Here is a 22,060-nt window from a genome sequence, read left to right as displayed (position 1 = left end):
CTGCCTTCATGAAACATTTCGATCACCTGCACAACGTAGGCCAGATGTTGTATGAGAATGACCTTCACTTGTGTTGAATTAGGACATTTTAAAATATTCACACTCTGCTCTCTATGTTTCCAGTGTTAGACAGTCCCTGTTATCAGTGTTCAATGTCTCCTTTTTGGAAACCTACATTTCGTATCACCTGAGCTTGTCTAATTTCAGCAGTTACTAAATTTAATTCTTATTTATTTTTAGATTGAAGATTCCCTTATCAATGTAGGCATATAATATAATCCTCTAGATTTCTGTTAAGTAAATGATAGTAATTTATCATAAGTATTGTATGACACAAAACCACAAAGCAGCTTTTCCCAAAGACAGAATATTATGGAACATTTGTACCATTATTTATAATTATACTTGATTTTATTAATTACAGATAACACACTAAAATCACACTCTGAGGATCTTCTGGTTTTGGCATGTTAAAAATAAAAAGTTCAAACTGTTCTTACAGTTCCTAATTTATAGTAATCAACAGAAATCTATCCTATCTTCAGCTTTATTTCTGTACACAATGCCTTTGTTACATATCTGTATATATCTTTTAGTAATTATTTTCACTTTCCAAACAACAGCAGCAAACCCCACCTACAATCCTACTGCCCTTGCTTTCTTGATATTTAACAAAAAAATTCAAACATTCTGAAACTATGAGTGTTTCTATTAAAACCAGAAAACCTTAACCTAATTTCCATCTCTATTATTAACATTGTTATTATTTGCAGTCACCATGCAAGTTTTAATCTTGGTAATATATTTATTCTGACTAGATATTCTAACCAGAGGCTTGATTAGCTGCTTGGTTCTTCTGTTTATAGAGGTCACCTATCACAAGCTTTGTCTGCCATTACACTGATCCTTTTCTATGTGAGACCATACATTTTCAAATCATGAATGACAGTGAAACAAGTAAACTCAATAAATTAAAGTAGACTGCAAACCCTTTCCTTTTCATTCATTCAGGTTTTCCTAAATAAGTTATTATCTGCTATTATAATTTCCCAGTCATGCAAGTCTTCCCATCAGGGTTTGGTAGCAACTTTGGTCAAATTTACTATTAGCAAGAAATTACAATCCTTAATTGTTTATTAGAAATTCAGAATTGTTTTTTATCTGTGTATTCAATGTTGCATAATATTGTATATGTGATACTTAATCGGTTTCCCTGCTGACAATTATATTCATTTGAATGTAAATTAAGAGTGATCACATAACACGATATTGCTTTTTCAAGTGCATTTCTACCTAAATGAATTCCCTCATGTCAAGGATATCCATCTGTACTTTTAAAATCAATATAGTCCTGTTCCTTTCCTGATGGGAGTTCCCAAACCAAGCAAACAAACAAGTACAACCAGGAAAGGCCAGCACTGAAATTGAAAGCCAGCTAAGGTTAACTAATTAGTGCAGATTTTCCAAAGTTCATATCACTTAGAAACTCTTAGTCTGACATTTCATGGCCAAAATGCAGATCTGCCTTGGTATTCTGACTGATTTATCTCATAAAGCTCATGACAAACACCCAAACTGTTGCACGCAATTTGAAGCTTTTAGTCAATTTATAGAAATCATACTCCATACAAAATAATTAGCATTATTTTGCAGACAATCATGAAGCCATAGGAGTGTCAGTTGGTAGGGAACACTGGAGGTTAGTTAGTCCAACCTCCCATTCAGGCAAGGACTGCTGTCAGAAATGAACAGGCATGCCTTTCTGCAGCTGATTCTTAAAAACCTGCACAGACAGACACCACAACCTGTTCCACTTGTGTAGCCACATCTGGAATGCCACTGATAACAATAAGTGAGGATTCAGAACAACATATTTCAAAGATCCATAAACATCAGAGATTTACAGGTGGCCTCAAAAGCTAAATGTCCACCTCAGTTAGATATGAATGTTCATATCTGATGGGTACAGGTATCAAGACTTTGGTCCATGTCAGCCTACAATATTAATTTCTATCACAGTCAATAAAACCTTTTCAGGTAACTTCAGGTGCCCATAACCTCTGATTCATCACCTGGGAGGAAAAAGAAAGTATCACTAGTGCCACAAGACCAAAGATACCAGTACACAGCGTTGCACTGCAGAGTAATAATAATCTGAACTTTCAAGATATTCAAAGTCTCTTGGTTCCTTTTCCAAAACTCCTGAAGCAGATTTACTTTTGAACCCTTCCTAATATCTTATGCCTGTCAATACTGGTCACCCACGTTTTTCTGGATGAATACATCTCAGTTAGTCCAACGGAGACAAATGAAATGCCTGTGGATATACACATGCATTAAATAGCTGTGCATGCTCAGACTCACTAAGGGATAAGAGAACTGGCCAACCAGAATAAAGCACAGAACTGGAAATCTTACATGAAGAGTTGATGTCAGTGTTTCAATTATATGCCAGGGGGAAAGGTTCTAAAATTCTAGCTGAAAACTTTTGATGGCAGTCTCTCAGAGGACACACACACACATATATATATATGTATGTTTGTGTGTGTGTGTATACATGTACATGTTTTTGTGTGCTTATATGGCCCTGTGTTTCCATTGCAACCACAGCAATCAAGTAATTTTCTTTTAGATCAGCCATACTAACCTAGTTATCCCTGCAATAGGATTCCTAGCAGAAAGCAACCAATGTAGTTTTAAGTCAGATCTGGTATGATTGCTGTAGATGACAGTTATAGTGAAAAGATAGACCAAAATGTTCCAGGAGGTGTGTACTCAACATAGCCCACAGACTGACCAATTGCAACCTTTTCAGCACCTCTTTGAAGGGGTAAGGAAGGATAGGCTTTACCCCCAGATAAGGGATATAGAGACATCATAGCCTAGAATTAATGGTTATAGGCCAGAATTAACCTAGTAGCACTCTAATTGTTATGACACAGAGGTCAGCACTGTTTGGACAACTAAGGAAATCATGAGTCTAAACAGTTTTGCAGCGGAAAATTATAACTTCCCTCTACTGAGCAGAAACTACGTGAAGATGATACTCAAGGTGCATAACACAGTACAGTAATCAAAGATGGTCAGGCAAAATGCTGCCACTTGCAAAATGTTGCCACTTACAGTATGTCACCACAGGACCTACATAGTCTGGAAGTTGCTAAATTCAGGCAGTCATCAGAGAGGTTTTCAAGTTCAAAACCTCAAATTTAGGTATCCAAAGTGGGTGGAAATCCATGGCAGAAAGGTAGGCAGAGCTGAAAGGAGCACAGGGGCTTGTGGAAAGAGGAAGAAATGGTTTTGGAATTGGATTTGGCTGTGCATAATTAGCTCAGTGTTTGGGAAGTAGCAGGCTGCTTTGGAGTGCGGATTGAGGAACTCCAGGAGAGGTCGAGGTTGCTGTGGGCCAGCCTCTTGCCCCAGCAGAACACCCTAAACAGATTTCAGACTGGAAACATCCTCAGGACTGGTATGAAAACTCCTACCCCCCTTCCCACACTGGACCAAGCAGTAGAGCCTACAGTTTTCAAATATGCAAGCACAGGTCTTACTGCACTGCCAGCTGTTTCCAGCTACGTTTAGACTACCCGGAAAAAAGCTGCCGCTGAACAACTTGTTAGGGGAACTCAAATTCACTTGCAGCCTTCTTGAAAGAACCTGCTCCCTTTTCCAAAACACTTCATGGAAAAAAATTCTGACCTGTGAAATACTAACCTGTTACATGTTCAGAACTGAATCTGTTCTTTATTATTCCTTGATCACTCCACTCACTTTTTTGCCTTCCTAGCTGAATTCAAGGTTTCAAAACTTTTACTACAATCATTTAAGGAGACTTCTTATACAGTGAAATGCTCAATGTCATAGGTTAAACAAGATCAGTGTCAGCTATTGCCATGCAAAAAGATTATAAACATGTGAAGATGGAATCAGGTACCAGGGAAAATGTTTAATGTCAAGAAGGTATCAGCTATTCTTGGCTCTGTCCTTTGAAAGAAAACAAGTTTAGTAAATGAATCATGTAGTTTTAAAGATTATTTCACTTCCACACTTCCTTCATCTCGAAAGTTTGTGTTTCCACCTTTCCCTGCTCAAGAGATATGGGGACTTTCTCAGTTTCACACAGGGAAGACTACAGCTTCACTTATGATCAAATTCAAATTTGCAAAACTCAGGAAACAGTTAAGTTCAAGGTTATATTCCACTATCACGTTACAGAATTACTATGTTCATTAACGTTCATTCAATTATGCAGCTATGGCTGCATAACCCCAATATGGTTAACACTGAGATAGCTCTGGAAAAAAGCATTATGCCTTCTTCAAAAACACACACGAAATCTCTGAAGTTCTACTCCAACAATTCTGTTTGTTTTGACAAAACATTTACTGTTTTGTAAATTTTACCTAACAGACCATAGAGATAACACTTCTTCAGGCTAAATGAATTAGTGTTTGCTGGACAGATTTCATCACTATACAGTGGATATAGATTATGTGTGAAAGGGGGGGAACTGAAATCTAATTAGATTTCATTTTAAATCTAGCTGCTGCAATTATGACTTCTGAATAAAAGTGGTTGTTATTTAGCAGGGTAGCCTAAGCAATGCACATAATTATTATAATTATTATGTACCTAATGATATCTAATAGGAGTCAGCATTGTAAATAAATGCTGCAGACTGTTCAGCAGGGTGGCCTGCACTTTGCAGAAAACTAAATAATAAAGGTTAATAAATATGTTTGCAGATGATTGTTTTACAGGAACCCTGGGCAGCACTATCTGTTGGAGATTAGCTACATTAGGACTCAACAGACCAGAAAACATCCAGAATAATAGTCTTGGTACTAGCTTATAGATGCAGTGTATTAAAATAGCTAAACCAAATTCCTTCTGTTCCCAGTTCCTGATTTTCCTCAAGTATAGGCTATAGTGGTTTTTTGTTTTGTTTTGCTTGTTTGTTTTTAATAAGATCACTTAGTGGACATAACTTCTTTAATGCCGTAAATCAGTGAATGTGAAATCAACCAACCAATCAGTTCTTCTGTTCCAAGCTCTTTTTTAATTCTCAGAACTTAAGAACATAAAACGGATGCTGCTGTTTGAAGTGTGAATTACAATAGCTGCAGATGCTGCCTAACCCCTATTTGCACCGTATTAGCAGAAGAATTGTATTTATGTAATGAAGACAATGTCCACTGCTGATATAGATGACACATTAAAGATTTAAAATTGCATGTGTTTGCAAAGTGCATTTCAGAACCTTCAATTTCCAAAGTCCATTGTGTTTTCAATTATCTTCCCACCCAGGCAAACTAGGGAGAGACTAATCAAGCATAATGTCCTCACATACTTCCCACTATGCCTTCCTTAGAGAGGTCAAAGGGTACTGTCAGATCACGATTGCAGCTTGCTCTGCCATGGGAAACACTGGTATGATTTACAGTTTATAGTCTCCATCACTAAATGTAGCCATTAGTAACAGTATGCTTAGCTACAAAATAAGCATTTATTATTTAAAGTTTTCCCACATGAATTTTTGAGATAATTTTAGCATTTTTAAATTATTTTGGTAGTGGTCAGTTAGCTTTCAGAATATAAAAAATACCAGCCTGGGGTAAATATCCCAGTAATGTGCTTAAGGCTCATGCATTGATCTGACTGTAAATATTTGTTTTTTGAATAACACATGTAATACAGGCTGCAAATGAGGGGAAAGGGTATGCATCTCTCACGTGTTAGTAGATGGGTTATTAACTGATTGCTGCCCTAGAATAAAAGGGCATAATCCAGACAGTCACCTAATTGCCTCCTGAATTGGAGGTTTGTAGGTCATCACATAAACCTACCCCCAAGAGAACCTTCCATCAGAGATGAGAAGTGGCCACCCACTCACTCATCTCTGTGCTGAGACTGCTCATGTTAAACTATCACTGCAGGGACACTTTTCACTAGACCAGGTTGCTCCATCTAACCTGTCCTTCAGCAATTCCAGGAATGGGACACCCACAAATTCTTTGGGCAATCTGTTCTAGTGCCTCACCACCCTTGCAGTGAAGATTTTCTTCCTTATCTAATCTAACCTAATGCACTGACTCTTCCCAAACCCAAATGGACACTTTCACTACTGTTCTAGATACATTCATCAGTGCATCCAGGATTTGGTAACACCTTACTAAAGGCAACTTCTACTTCCAGTGAAAATCAACTCAGTTTGCCCAATTACCAACTTCGACAATCCTGCCCCTAGTTTCAGATTTTCCTAAATTCCTCATTTGCTTCTACCCGCAGGACTCTTGCCATGCCTTTCCCAAAGGAGTTTCTTCAATAGCTCAAAGAGTAGCTGCCCTATCCACCTTCAACGTTCGTCAACTGTCAGGGCATCTGGGGAGGAGAAAATTTACCTAAGGTTCTGCAGATGATTACATTTTGTGCACCCAAAAGAATGAGACCTCTAGAACAGTTCAACAGAAAGGTAAAGGGTAAAAATATCCAACTGATATAGGTGCTCTTTCCTGCACTCAATTAGTGGAAGGCAGAGCAGCTTAGGAGTTCTGTCCCGCTGTGTAACTATCATCCACAAGCCATAAATGTATAACTAGAAAAAATACAACATGTCCCTCTGAATGTGGTTCTTTAAATATGTGAAGCATATATCAATAACAATAATGAAATATTGCCTTTTACCTAAGCTAGGTTCATGAGAATCCACTAAAGGTGCAGCTGTCACAGTGAAAGTAACTGGTCAACTGAACATTACTTCACACTACTAAAAAGGGTTGCAATGCTTTCAGAACAAGCAAGAGGTTCAGCTTTCAGTACAGGAATAATGTGAAATTATGAAGTTTGTTCAGCTCAGAAAAAACGTAATTTTTAATCACAATGTTTTTTAAGTCACAAATGGAATTAATTTCAACAATTCATGAATTAAAGATGTACTTTGAAATTGAGTTCAGCATTCTAAAAGCATATATAATATATCTATACAGCAAACTTAGGCTTTAATGTAAACCAAGTTCTATTTACATTTTGATTGTTACTTCATATCTATCAATTAATGTACTGTATTCATAAAACACAACCTTCAGCATCCAGAACTTCCATATACATTTCAGGCTCAATCTCTACTGAGTACTTTGTTGGCAATGCCATGTGTGAAGTTAAGTACAGTACTTCTGTTTTTGTCTGTCTAAAATTTGTTTATCTAAAGTTATCTCAGCCAATTTTTCTTAGGCAAATTTCATGCCTTAAAAAATACAACAGAGCATTAAAGCAATGAACAGCAGCCTGGTGTGTACACGTTAAGAGACTCAAATGAATCACATTTGAAGTCACAAAACCAATTTTTTCACTGATCTCAGTAATAATTTTGATCCAGAGAACATTTTCCTCATTGGAAAAACAAACAAACAAAAGAACCCCAAACTTGACTTTCCATTGGCTTTAACAGGAGTTTTTGGTATACATAGCCAACAAATTTGGTCTACCTGTGAGATTCTGCCAATAAGAATACAAGGAATGTCGAAGGGCTTAAAGAGTGACCCTTTACTCAGTCAATAAAACTTCCCATGAAAGAGGCCAAACCCCACTTCTTTTTACATCAGTATCATTTCCAAAGTATTATGAAGGTGAACAAGGGAAGCTGAATAGGTGTTAATGTGCTTGATTATGTATGACTAACCTGCAGAACAATATGGAATATGTCCCAAATGATGGATTTGATCAGACGGATAGGAAGTTGTTTATTCAGATGGAAAAAAAAATTATCACTAAAAATTACAAAGGTCATCTCTGTTTATAAATACAAAACACACACACAAACCAGGAATGCTATGGAACTAAACTCACTCCTCTCTCTCTCACCCACTTAAATCAGCACTCTCAGTAGTCTGAATTCAGGTTATTGATTACTCTAGCTGCTAGGAAGGAGGTGGTTGCTTAAACTGAAAGAAACAACTCAGCATGTTGGAGAAGGACCTTTCAGAACAAACCACAGCTCAGTGCTTCAAACTTCTTTAAAGCAAGGAAGATTATTTATTTAAAACAGGTTGAGTGTATGTACTTTGTTCTGTGTTCAAATCCCTTGATAGCCAGCATGTGTCTTTCCCCTGAAGCTGGTGCTCTGAATGCAAATGGTTTGTTAGTCATGGCTACACTGGGCTGTTTAAGCAGATCAGAGGCTGCACAGAACAACACCAGTGTGAAGTGAGGAATAGAAACTGTATTGCTTTGAGAAAGAATGAAGCCATAAGGAACTTAGCATGCTAAAACAGGGTTAGGGCACGCATGTGGGCAGTACAGCTGGCGGAGTCAGCCATCACTTGTATGCAAACGCATCGATGAAAAGCTTTGTGCCGTGGCAGTGGGTCAGTGCCCACTGGGGTGGATTTCATGGCACAGCCACCGAGCTCCTGAAAAGATCGGGTTGCAGCATCTCAGCTGAAAAGATCTCTTGCAGCGATCATTTCAAAATCTGGCTCCACTGGTATCAGTTATACTGGATGAGACTACAAATTTGTTCCAGTAACTAGAGCTTTTTCGTATTTATTGCACATCCCCCAAGGGCCTCCTCCTCAAGGAGGAAGTCTTCTGCACAGTATTGGGAAGCAGCACTCAGAAAAGAGTAATTTTTCAGAAAGTGGCACAGAGGATGTGGTACATTGAGATTCTCCCCAGGTTTTGAACTGAAGTATTTTCCCTGTGTAGTATGAAGATATTTGTAACATAAGCAAATGCATGGAATTATTTGTAATATAAGTAAACACATTCAGGTAAGGTATAAGATTAAAGGTTTGAATTTCTGTAGCCACTACTGGCCCAGCTGACCACAGCCTATTTACCAAGCTGTTAACCCTCATGTCCTAATCAAAAACAAGACACAGATAAGTGTGTTCTATTTGACTAAATTATTTCCATTGTGTTTTAAAGTGCAGTATGAAGTAGCTGCGTGATGTTCAGATTTTGGGAGGATATAAAAAATGTCACTGTTCTTGGAAGAAGAGACCCTAAATCTTTGTAGACAGGTTTGTAGGATTTGTAGAAAAATTGAATACTGATCTACTTTAGCACCTAGAGTAGCTTTAAAGAACAAACTATAAAAGAGTGAAGTGCCCTCAACGAAAATAAACTCGAGATGTTTCTCTGCCCTTCCCTGTAAGGGAGCTTTTAATTCAAGCTGAAGTCAGTTTGTACTGATTTCATCACATAATTCTTTGCTGAGGGAAACAATGGGGTCTTCAAACTACCCATGGTTTATTAAATCTCATGGTTCCACTTCTCAAGGTCCCTCTGGATGGCATCCCATTCTTCAGGTGTGAATATTTTACTGTTAAAAAAAAGACCTTAGGCAAAAGCTACAGCTATTACCTCTGCACACAGGAAAATCACAGCTAAATAATTTGCATACAAGCTTGCAAAATTGCATACCTGTGGCTATTTGGGCAAATGTTTGCTGTGGTTGCACACATTAGTGAAGTGAATGAGAGGTATTTGACAAAACCTGTGAGTTTCAGAGTAGATCAAAGTGGTGCAGTGAATTGTATGGAGGGGGCGTGGGGAGATGAAAAAAAGAGTGATTTTAGCAAAGAATTTTCTTCTGAGTGTACAGGAAATTAACCATTAATGCTGATGAATCTCAATATGCTATTGAAAAGCTTGCAGGATGTCTAACACAGAGATGACTGAGGAAGTTTTCCTAGTTACCAGACCAAGAGATCAGTCATTGACTCTAAGCCACACCTTCAGAAGGCACCTTCTTGAACAGAATTCCAAGAGCACTACTGAAACAATCCTTTCCATATGAGCTCCATTTTTCCTGCTATTTCCATCTCCAAATTAGATCTTTGGAATTATCCTGTGGCTACTTCACTGACCTCAGATATGCCAGACACCCCCAGCACTTACCAAAGTTGCCTTTCTTAAAATCAAAGAGTCAGGATTTTGGAAAGAAGAAATGGTTATGGTAGGCATAGGTAGAAATAAGGAACAGCCACAGGCAACTACAGTATCTTAAATGTTACTGCCAAGCTGCCCAAAAAAAGAGCCTGTTCTTATTTCCAGACTAGTTATTGTGAGGTTCCATCATGTGCCACCAGTCCTGGAACAACTGCAACAAGGTTATTAGGTGGATATAAGCATACTTAGTAATAGTATTTGATGACAGTATGGAAAAAAAGGGAGCACAAGCCACCAGCAGGGGCAATCAGGGCAAAATGCACCGACTGGTTTCTTGCAATGATTTGTTGAACTCCAAGCCTCACATTGTTTTGTTTCTCCCAACCGGAAATTCTTAAGGAATGACAACAAAAAGTTTTGTTCTCTTGAAACCTTGTGGCCAATACCTCTCAGAGACTACCACAGAAGCCATCTGGATCTGATGTCTGTTTACAGTAACAGTGGATGGGAGAGGTGAGGAGAGGCTTATGGCTCTGGTGAGATTTCATGCTTTTTGCTTTTTTTGATGTCCTGGGGATTCTGATATAAGAGCAAGTGGAAGCATTGCTCAGGAGGATGAATGCAACATTATTTTGCCCTTATCTCTAGAGAAGGAGGTGTTGTTCAGCATCTCACCTCACTCAGCAAGATGCAGTTTGGGTCAGAGGGGTTCCATTGCTGACTTTTTCTTTGTAACCTCAGTTTGTTTCCTAGTCCTGCACAGCAATTGCTCACCTTTAAACACTCCCAATAATCCTCTGATCAAGGTTCCTTGGGGATCTTGATTTGTTTCAAAGACATGTACAACGGGGAAAGGAAAAGACAAACCCCGTAACATTTTATTACATGCAGTTCTTCACCAAAGGCAGACTGCAGTTTTAGTTAAGTCAACTAGATGGACAGAAGCACCATTCCATGAGGGAATAAACTGCTCTCCATCCAGATGTTAGCACACAGATGGCCAGAACACTGTGTATGAATAATTTTTCAAGCTAGCATCCACTGACAATTGCAATTTGTGTTGTTACTCATTTCACTTGCAGAAGGAGAAGTCAGCTTCAGTGTAGAGTAGATGGAATTCAGAAATACTAAACAGTTACCAACATGTAAAAAGTAACAGTATGGGCACATACACACGTGGATGTAAATTCTGGAATCTGTTAACATGCTCCTCTCCCTCCTACATTGCCAGGGCAACTCTACTGCCCACCTGCACACCATGTGGCTCTGGTTCTTTAGTGAACGTGGGGCCAGGCCACTGACTTCGTTTCACTCTCACACATTTACACAGCAACAACATGTGACAGATGATCGACTGAGATCAAGACAGAGGATGAAGATAACATCCGAGTTTGCCTGCTCATACAGCTGCTGACCACCTTTCACTCTTCCCAGAACTTTGGCCCTCCAGCACTAAAGCAATACTGGACTGGCACGGTTCGTGCTGCCTGCTACAAAACTGGTATCTTACAACAAAACCTGTGTTTAAGAGAACTGACAGTCATAGCAAATCCCAGTAACCATGTGAATATGCCTTTATTTTTCATTTTTCTGATGTTCTGTTGTGGTTTTCTTTTTGCTGTTGCACAACCTTTTGTCTTTCTCTTTACCCATATTCCCCTCACTCAACTGAGAAAAATCAAAAGATTGAATTTAATCCCACAAACAACAGCAGCTTTCTTTTTTTCTTGACCAGGCGATATTTTCAGGGGGAAATCTATTTGATCTTTTAAGTCTGAAATAATGTTTTGTTTAAAACCTAAGTCATGTTCAATTATAATTAAAAAGCCCGATTATTAAAAAAAATCAACTGAGTGAAACCAATGATTCATAGGCATGTTAAACCACAGATCTGATAAGGTTGATTACTCTGATGTATTGCCATGTATATAAATACTTGTGGTAACTCTAAATGAGCTGCCACCTCTATGCTGCAGGTGTGCATTCAGAAACCTCAGCTCAGGTGTGCATTCAGAAACAGCAGCTCCGGCACCAGAAAGCTCCTCAAAGTGAATGCAATAAAAGTGCAGTATCACCTTGCTCCCTTGCTTCTGACTGCAGAGGTGGGTTATCCCAGGTTAGCTCAGAGATTCTTTGCAGAGCAGCACACCCTTATGTGCTGTGCTTTAGGATTCAGAGTCCTAAGACCTCAAAGCCCAAGTTGCTCAAAAGAGAATACAGGCTTTTCAATTTACTTATATTGTTTAAATTTAGCTTTCTCTTAGTGTGCAACCCACTATTTTAGACCTCACTCTATACCTTCTATTTCAGTATGCTTTTACTGATGTAGTATTTTGCATCTTGAGCATTCTTTCTTATTAGGAAGTGGTGCCTGCAGAATAAGACATTACAACAACCTTCTGTTTCGCTAAATACCAAACTCAACAGTGCTACCTTCTCTAGTCCTGTACCCAAAGAGTTAAAAATCAATGAGAATGTTTATAAAGAGTCAGAAAGGAGCACTGGGCAGTAGGCTTGATTTGTTCTTTCCACACTTTAAACTCCTGGAATACCACTACCTTAAAAATTGTTTTACTTTCAGTTTCTCCTAGGACAAGGCAGGTGATGAGAAGGAAATATCTGTGTATTTTTTTGCACTTCTTACCCCTCCTTTTCTCTCAATTCCTTCTTCTCACCAGATTCCCACATATATGAATCACAGGAGAACAAAGAAAATAACAAAACCTCCCATTGAGATTGTGAACATACTGATCTTTCATATCTGAAAGATCAGAGCACATAACCACAATAGTTACATTACCACAGTCAGATTTTGCAGATATTAAGTTCCTATTAAAAGAGATTATAAATCTGAGCTATTTTATGCCTTCTGGTTTTATAATGTGGCAGAAGTTTAATACAATACACAGGAAACCATATTTAGAAATGAAATGCAAATAGGATTTTTAAGAAAAGCTTTGTTAAATATACAACATTTCCCTGAATATGGAAAATTCACATATGATTTATTTAATAGCAAAGAAAAAAGTAACTTTGTTAAAAAAACAAGATTAATTAATCACACTTATGAGCAAAATAGGGATAATGCCATAGTACTCTGTTCAGATTTATTTCATTTTAAAATATTACAAAAAATAAAATACTGACAGTTAAGTCAATGTAATGCTCTGTTTATACTGTACTGAAAAAGTTTTCTAACCAAAAAGGAGAAAAGGAAATGACACTAACAAAACTTTTAGGATTCTGACTTGAAAAGTTTGCAGTTGAACTTGATTATGTTTAAATCAGGTCAGTAACTGAACCCTACTGTAACTTCTCAAATCTCAGAATGCTTTGGCTAACTTGATAGCAAATCTTTGTCTTCTACTGCCTAGAATACCAACATCTTCAGAAATACTCCAGAAAATAACACCCAGATGAAATTTCAGCAGATTGCAATCCCATATTTCCTTATATACTTTTTCCTTTGTCTCCAAGTTTTGTTCAAGAATTCATCACTCTTCTATAAAGAATTTTGATTAACTTCCATTAAGTGACTAATTCCTCAGATGTTATATTTCTGAGTGGTTCCATTGATGTATGACAATTACACCAGCTGACAAACAGCCACTGCATTACAAAAGAAATCCATATTTTTAATGACTCCCTTGCTGTCCTCCATGTACGTGTGTATGGCATGACACACAGCTTTCTACCATCTGCACCTCTTCCTTTATAGATACGCATTTTGTATTATAAATTGCTTGGCTGTGAGGTATCTTGACATTTGACATAACAGCAGAGCTGGGGGGGAGAGTAAGTGCAGATCATTAGATTATTGCTGAAGTATTCTCTCCTTTCCTCCCCTGCTCCCTGTGTTCCCTGGAGACACAGGTGTTAATAAAATCAAACAAAATGAAAATGGGTAAATTATTGCAAGCTATGAACACCTACATTGTGCCATGCCTCACTAGTTTCCAATACCACCTCATTCTTGAGACAACCGAAGAAAAAGATGCAATTTCATCCTGTAGACTGGGTGGTATAAGGAAAGGACAAAAGAGACAAGATATTGCAATCCAGAGGTCAGTGACCCACTCCCTTGTATAATTATAGCATTTCATTTATATCCTATGAATCTGTCTTTGGATGGCTGACAGTAAATTAGTAGCTAAAAAAGGGAAATTTTGAAAATTCCTTAATAACTGGTAACCGAGTTCTAAACCCGGAGCATCATATAAGGAGATGAGCACAACTACTAGTTTGTAATTTCTTTTCTAAAAATAATTTTAAAAACAATTGAATACTTAGATCAGATCTAGATCTGTGTCTCACTGCTTTACTTCAGTAATCTTGAAAACAGACTTGATACTTATTCTAAACACCATGTAGATTTTGCAGAGCTTCAAGGGTCTGCACCATTCTTGAGTGCAATATACATCCAATTCCATCTTCCACAATGGATGCACTTTATACATTTTTAAAATGTAAGCAGAATATTTTTGTGCTGCATTCCTCATTTCCCATAATCAAGCACATACTAAACTCATCCAAGAAGGTTTCATGCAGTAACAAAAGCTGTGTCAAAACATTAATGTTGAACTTTTGCTAATACATATTAACAGCTTGTACCTAGATTTGATGGTGGCCCACCTTTAGCACGGAGCGGAGACCATCATTTTTAACAGCCTGCTAGCTGCTGTAATTGGAGCAGTATTGCATGGCTCTCTGCACTGTCACCTGCTGTACAACCAGGTGAGCAGAATAAGAAATAAATTCTAGATCTGTAGAACTGATCAAAGAATCCCTCAGTTTGTATTCATTCAGCCTATCATGCAATGCCAAGGAATTACCAGGCTCACTCTCTTTGACACAGAAAAGTTTCACACTTAGATGCAAGGTACTAAAACGCCATAAATTATAGAATTTTATAAGAAACAGAGTGGGACACAATTTTCTCTAAAGGCCTAGTGGAACAGAACAAATCAAATCTTGCCTGTTAAGAGCATTGAAAACTTAATTAAGGTCAGATACTTGAGAGAGCTACAACCCCTACAATTGCTGGCAGCCAGTCCCAGGCCACACCCATTTCCTTTACATTCTAAATATTGAGCAGAACTTTGAATTCAAGACTACAGCTTCTTAGAAACAACCCGATAACTTTCCACTTGAAAAGCTGTCTAACTGTATTTATTTCAACCAGACCACAGTAATTAATATTTATGAGGATGAGTGAAAGAAGGATGCTCATAGCAAAAAGGGGATTATGAAAACACAAGAATGTGTGAAGATGCCGATGGGACTGAACAAATGGCACCTGAGACATGCACACAGCAGGCCCACAAAGAGAAAAGAACAGGACAACACTATATATGTAGCTGCCTATATAGAGAGGCACAGAAATACCTCTTTTTGAGCTTTTGTTCCACATGTAGTCCAGGAGAAGTTTTGGTACTCATACCAAATGCATTTACCACCACTTATTTAATAGGTTTATTTGACTGTTACAGACACCACCATCTGAGACATCTCTGATTTCAGGCTAATCAAAGTAACAGTGGCTGGCACATGTTACGTTCTTCAATGGTAAGTACTAGATCTGTTACAGCTCTTAAATGTGCATGTGTTGCATGTTTCTGGATTTATATCTTACATGAATATAACCAATAAAAAGTGGACAGAAGAAGAGAGCTCCGGAAAGAGCTTGTCAACATTATTTTCAGGTGAAAAAAAAAAAAAAAAAAGAAAAATAGGTGGGTTTGATCTGCAGAATGTGAAGTGTACAAAGTACAACAATTAAAACAGAAGGGTAGATACTCTGAGCTCATTAAAATTTCTTTTGAAGATGAAAGTCATTAGATTTCAATGAGACCTTGGAGCAGAAGCTCACACTGACATAAGAATATTTAACCTGTAGTCTACAGTGCTTCAAGCAATTGATAGTATGATAAATAATTGCTTGGCTGTAGTAACCACATAGAAGGAAAAAAAGGATTACCCTAATCAAATACAGTCAGTGTGGTGTTGCCTGTCTCTGTGCTCCACATTTCATTCTGAAAGTTTGCAGTTATAAAAACGGAAATCCTGAGTTCTTAAAGAGGAAATTGTAAAGGATTTATTTTCCTACCACCTCCAAGAAAACTTTGATAACATTCAGGGTCAGCCCTTCAGCTGGCATGATCAGCATAGCTGTGTGGAAGCCAGTGGATCATTGCCAATTTATAACAGCTGAATGTCTGGTCTTAGTACAGGGACAACCTTATTTTACAATTTTTTCCTCCACTCTTTTTTTTTTTGCTCTTCTCTTTAAATTAGGGTAATTAATAGCCAAACACAGTATTTGTTGTCAGGAATACTTGTTCTCCAAGGTACAACACTCATATTTTCATGTTAGTGAGTTGCACCAGTGATTTATTCTTAGTTGTATTTCAGTACCAAAGCAAAGCACGTGCCAGGACCATACAGTGCCCTACCGGTATTTTTTATGGTATATCTAGTAGATAAAAGGGAACTCCCTCCACTTGTGTTCAGAGCTGAAAAAAACCCAAATACTGATCTTAACAGAGAACTAAAGCACAGGTAATAGACCCTCTTGAAAAAGCAGAGCAAACTTGTGTTAAACAGCAACATGATGTTAAACAGTGCTTTACAGTTAGTTTACTGTAAAGAAATGAGGAGGGTCAGAGAAGGGAAGACACTTGCACAAATAAAGGCTCCATGCCCTAAGTCAGTGACAAAACAAGGATTCTCTTGCAGGTTTTCCCACTGGATGTACAGTGCCCAATGCAGTCAGGGGTGACAGCATAGTACACTTTTTCTCACAGAAGAAGATGGTATTTCCATAAGAAGCCATATATAAAGGCAGTGGAGAAAAAACTTCAAAGCATTACCTAGTCAATCTTCTTGCATTTTCCTAAACACCCAGGTCCTGAATACATAGTGCTCAGGAATATTGTTTTTTCATCCCGGGTAGCATGATCCCTACATAAAATACTGCTTTTTTAGCATATAGGTGCTCGCTGTATAAGTCAAGAGAATAAAATTAAGACAATGCCCTGCAATAAGAGGTTGCCCCTGAGGGCTATGCAGGTAGCTTTCATTTCCTTTAGCACACACAACACTAATTTCATACCTTTCTAATCCTAGGCAGCGTTTCCTTGAGCCCAGAATTCTTTCTTTTACAAAAAGATAAAACCTTTAGGGTTTACTCTAAACCTGGTGTCAGCAAGCAGTGGCCTCAGTGGCCCAATCCATAGTAAAAGGGTTCATGGGTAAAACCCCCACAAAGCAGCCCCACTCACTCACCAGCCCACTGGCACATCTCTTGGCATCCCATGGCTCCTGAGCAGTCAGCAACCTTTCTGACCAAACTCAAACCTGGCAGCTTCCTCAAATCAAGTTCCTGCTGTTTCACTTCACAGCTCTCCCTCATTAAGGTAACAAGACACGAAGCTCCCAGGCTCTCGTTACTACTGTCCTGCCAGTCCTGGTAGGGAATCAATTCCACTGAAGTTGTGTAACACACAAAAACCAAATTCTGAAAAGAAGTCATGTAGGAAGGAAAAATCCTGAGATTTCACCTTGATAATCACTAACTACCAAGCTACTATCCATTTTGTTGCAAAGGAGGTATTTTGCTATCTTTTTATTTTTTTCCTGGAAATTTGACTATTGGTGAAATTGAGAAAAGCTTGTTAGGGTTTTCTCACTGGAAGATAGGTTACATCACTGGAAGATTCCCTATATGCTCCTGTGTGAGTTTTGCACAGAAATACGAATTTATTTTGTTACATTTAGCTGCTGAAAAAAACGCTGGTGTACAAGATCTCGTGTTGCAATTACTTCTGTGAGTGTTCTGTGGTACAAGTAGCAAAGACAAGACCATGACAGGGGGGTCACTATGATAAAACTTTGCCCCAGTCACTGGCAAAAGTTTCAGTTGAACAATGTGCTTCCCATTTGCAAACACTGTTAAAAACAGGTTTTATTAACATCAATAAAATCTCCCTAGAATTCAGAAAAAATCTCCTATTATAGCTTTAAATAATTCAAGCAAATTGAACACTTTCCTGAATATATTCTGAGATAAGAATGTTTTCAAATTCTTTGAGAAAGGAAGGGGGGGAAAAGGCTTAAGTATTAGGGTAAACTTACATAAAGTCCTCCCAGTACATGAAAGAGTAGCTGTCACTCTAAACAGTGTACATTTAAGATCCCCACCTCAAAACAAAGATACTCCTTTGCTGGTTTGCTACTGTGCAGCCCCACAACCAGACCATCTAGGACTAAATCTGAAAACAGAATTCAGGCACACTGTAGCATTTCATTGGAATTAGAAAATCCTTTGCCCTTGCAGTATTTGTAATTCTATTATGTTAAATTTAGCTGGTCAAATTCTGCTCTTACTTGTACTTCACATCTGTCAACTTAGAGTGCACAATGCATACATCAAGGTAGCATTGAGCTCAGCACAGGGAGAGATTTGATATTTGAAATACATTTTATCTTTTGAAAGCCATACTTTTCCCAATAACAAATGTTGAAACAAAGTTGCCTGGGGTCATGCAATCTGCATTCTCTCCCACTCAGATGAAGATGATATTAAGGAGCCAAAATGAGAGAAATATTGTCATTTGGTTATGGAGCGTAACGTGCTTGAATTCATTCTTCTGACACTTCGGACGCTTTGTTTAACAAGGAAATCAACATGAGCACACAAGCTCTGAGTACTTCCAGGTTGAGAGCTCGTGACAAGACTGAATTGTCAGCTGAAGGCTGTGTGTGCCACCAGGCTGACAAACACTCTGCACCACAGGCCGGCAGAGGAGCCAGTGCCTGGTGAACACAGACCTTTAGCAGCTGGTAAAACAGTAGCACTGCAGGCAGCTGCTGGCCTTATTTGTCAGACAACAGCTGCAGACATCAAAGAGAATAAAGAGAAAGAGGAAGGTGGAAAGACTGAGGTAAAAAAGGAATTAAGTCTACACTGGTTTTATGAAGTAGATGAGTTACTCTTTAATTATATAAATATATTCTAATATTACCAGTTTGCCTTTTACAAAGAAATGCTAAAGATACTTGTAAATATGCACATAGAGCACCAAGTCCTCAAGCAGCCTACTGGAGTCCCAGAGGTTAGAATTAGATGTTGAGGCCAACACAATCCTTCCCATATACAAAGTTAGGGATAATATAGTTTGGTCTTCTGAAGCTTTTCCAAACACTTCAGTTTTAACAGCATTATTTTGATGTGTTCAGTGCTACCAGCTGAAACACTGAGATTTAAATTTTAAAATGAAATTTCACAGATAAAAACATTAGGATAGTTATTTCAGCTATAATATTGGAATGCACATGCATACAACATTATATAATGTCAAATTCAAACATGCCATTAGAAATTATCAGTTGGTGTATTCAATGGCTTGTTTTCCAACTTGATTCGCACAAGAATCTCAACAAAAAATTGTCCGTCCTATTTTTTCCACATCGCATTTTTTCATTTCTAATTGTTTCTAATTCTTCATAGAAACAGTTTTAATTCAGCTAGCCAGTATAATATAGTATACATAATATTTGCAAGAGGCAGCTTCTGCAACTGCCTTTATACCCTTAGGCTTTGTGACTTGATGTCATAATGGTTTTGATTTATTAGAAGATAAACCTTTCTCAATGTTTTTTCCTTTTAAATAGTGAACTGTAAATAACCTATCCAATATGAAAAATGCTAAATAGCTCCTTTGAAATTCTAATGGAGATTGTCTACAGTTATATCACTCACTGCAGAATCCTTGTTGCTGATGCTTTACCTGCATATGTGGGATGTATAGGAACATAACCTGCACATGTACACATATCTCTGTGTTGATCTCCTAATACACAGAAATTTGGGTTGGGTGCAGCCAGCATGTTCCAAAACATAAAGAGAGATTATTTTGCTGTTTTGGGGGCTTATAGATTTTTACTTGAATATTCAAGGCAAATATACATATAATATACACATAATTCAGCCAATAGTGCCTTTGTCTTTTCCCTTATTGACAAATCTTGAATTATTTCAGTTCTGTGGTTTTGCTAGTCCAAGCTTCCTAACTGTCAAATCATCACTAAAGTAACCTTGCTGCAAAGCTTAGCTCCAGTCAGCCCTCACTTTCTATCAGCCACAGCATTTTCTGCCTATGCTTACATGTTGGTATGTAAATGTCTTGGCACACCTTGATGTCAGCAGCCAAGGCCAGATGGAGAGAGGACTGACTGGGCCATGTACCACGATCCCTGTGTTTAGACCTCTAGCTCTGGCCATATTAAACTCAACTCCTAGGCAACCAAGCCTTCCTAATTACTCCACTGTTTTCTCTTCCCTACAGGCACCATCTCTAGCACGTTCTGCTACTGACCAAGCTCGGCTCCACCAGCCTTTATTTCTAAGTCATGAGCAAAGCTTGTAGAGCTCAGAAGCTCTTTTCTCCCTGACAGCCTTAACCAAATCCCTTTTCTGGACTTGCCATTCCTCAGAACCCTGCCTGGCTTTCCTATCACCAACCCACCATTCCAGAATGCAGTTAAGCACTTATCACTTAAAATTTTAAATGCTAATTGCTTAGTTATGAAAACTTCAACTGCTAAGTGACTTGGCAGAGTTCTAGTCCATCATAATAATTAAAATTCATTTTTAAATGTCCTTAGTATGAAAATGATTCTATACTCAAGTGTGTGAAGGCCTAGATACAAGGCGGTTGTTTCAAGTTTTTCCAGGATTGAACAAAAAAACATGTGATTGAATTAGCAATTGCTAATTTGGGATTAAGTAAAATCTCAGTGTTCACCTTAGAAATGTCGAAAATAATAAAAATCATATCCCCCATTCTTTTATTTCACGTGCTTGTATTCTAAGGTAAATTGATCCCTCTCAAAAACGTATTTCTCAAGAGAAAGATACTCAGTTTGCTCCTAACCTGATATTCAGGATGGAGACTTGTGTTCTCACTTTGATAGGTTTACTACTGATTGCCAAAGCTATTGTGTAACCTGAAGAACTTTTCTCACCTTCTAAAACAGTATTCTGACCTAAATTTTCACAAATTCAGAGGAAGTACTGCCAGAAATGAAGCTGATAATTTCCTGTATATTCCGGTCTTTTACTGCAGGTGTTTATTGGAGCTGAGTAGAGATGTTTAATACAATGTCATTTGTGAGACACTGGATTGCACAGGACAAGGAAAAGGAAATAAAGGCAAACTGAATTCTTAACATATCATCAACTAATCAACTAGAAATTGGATTGGACAGAATACCTCTTTCTAGTTTTTAGAAACTGCAGAAGAAACATCATGAAAACATGCAAGACAAAGCACCAAGTCTATACTCCTTAGCATCTCTTAATTGTATTTAGTCCATGTTCAAAATCCCAACCCATCTCTTTAAGATCTCTTTCATGTCACAAGAGTTTTGCAGAAGGTTTGGACAGTGTTCCCAAACACAGAACAAGCACAGTTTCTTTTGCTTTTACCTTCAGGGCCACAATATGAGAAGCTTCTGGCACTCTGATGTTCTGTCACTTTTTAATGCAAACCCTGGAAGTTCACGGACACAACGCTGCACAATCTGAGGAAGATAAATCACAGTTACTTCAAGCCAGCTGACAGCAGTTTAAGCAGCTGCAATCATCAACCACCAAGGGAGTTTCTTCTTTTATCTTACTAAATGCAAAAGTATACCAGGAACTGGTAATATCACTGGACTATCAGGAGTCCTGCTTTTACATAAATATCAGCAAGCGGTAAGTAAATTCTGTTGACGAAATGTAATAAAACAAAGACGGTTTCAAATATGACCATTCCCTGATGCATTCTGCAGCCCCGTCTTACTCACTTATTGCATGCTGCTGAGATTATAAGGTTTGCTTTTATCTGTCAGAAATCAATATTTCAAACATCGGATAAAAGAGGAAATTGAACTGGGAATAGGCTGAAGTGCTGTAAAAACTACAAAGCACAATTATCAAAAAGCACTTAAAGTACTTAATAGGACACACATATAAAAATGCTCAAATTAATGTCAGGGAACTATAATGAGAACTTTTTCTATGCTTTTTGATCCAAATGCAATGTAATTCGAGTGCAGCCTGGTCAGTCAATACAGTTTTCAATTTATATGAAACCCTAAGGATTTCTAGCAATCCATTTGCTAG

The 22,060-nt window shown here is 38.0% G+C and overlaps 1 long non-coding RNA gene across 1 annotated transcript in view; it reads right to left on the bottom strand.

Moving 5' to 3' along the window:
- The window catches only part of LOC126637771 (uncharacterized), an 87,933-nt gene that overhangs the window by 49,528 nt on the left and 16,345 nt on the right, over positions 1 to 22,060 (bottom strand). The window contains exon 6 of the long non-coding RNA XR_007628427.1: positions 21,380 to 21,474. This is a non-coding gene — a long non-coding RNA (uncharacterized LOC126637771). The remainder of the gene's footprint in view (positions 1 to 21,379; positions 21,475 to 22,060) is intronic.

Source organism: Myiozetetes cayanensis, unplaced genomic scaffold, assembly GCF_022539395.1.
Source record: "Myiozetetes cayanensis isolate MyiCay16 unplaced genomic scaffold, myiCay2020 scf16, whole genome shotgun sequence".
NCBI lineage: Eukaryota > Metazoa > Chordata > Aves > Passeriformes > Tyrannidae > Myiozetetes > Myiozetetes cayanensis.
This window is presented reverse-complemented; position numbering and strand designations above follow the sequence as displayed.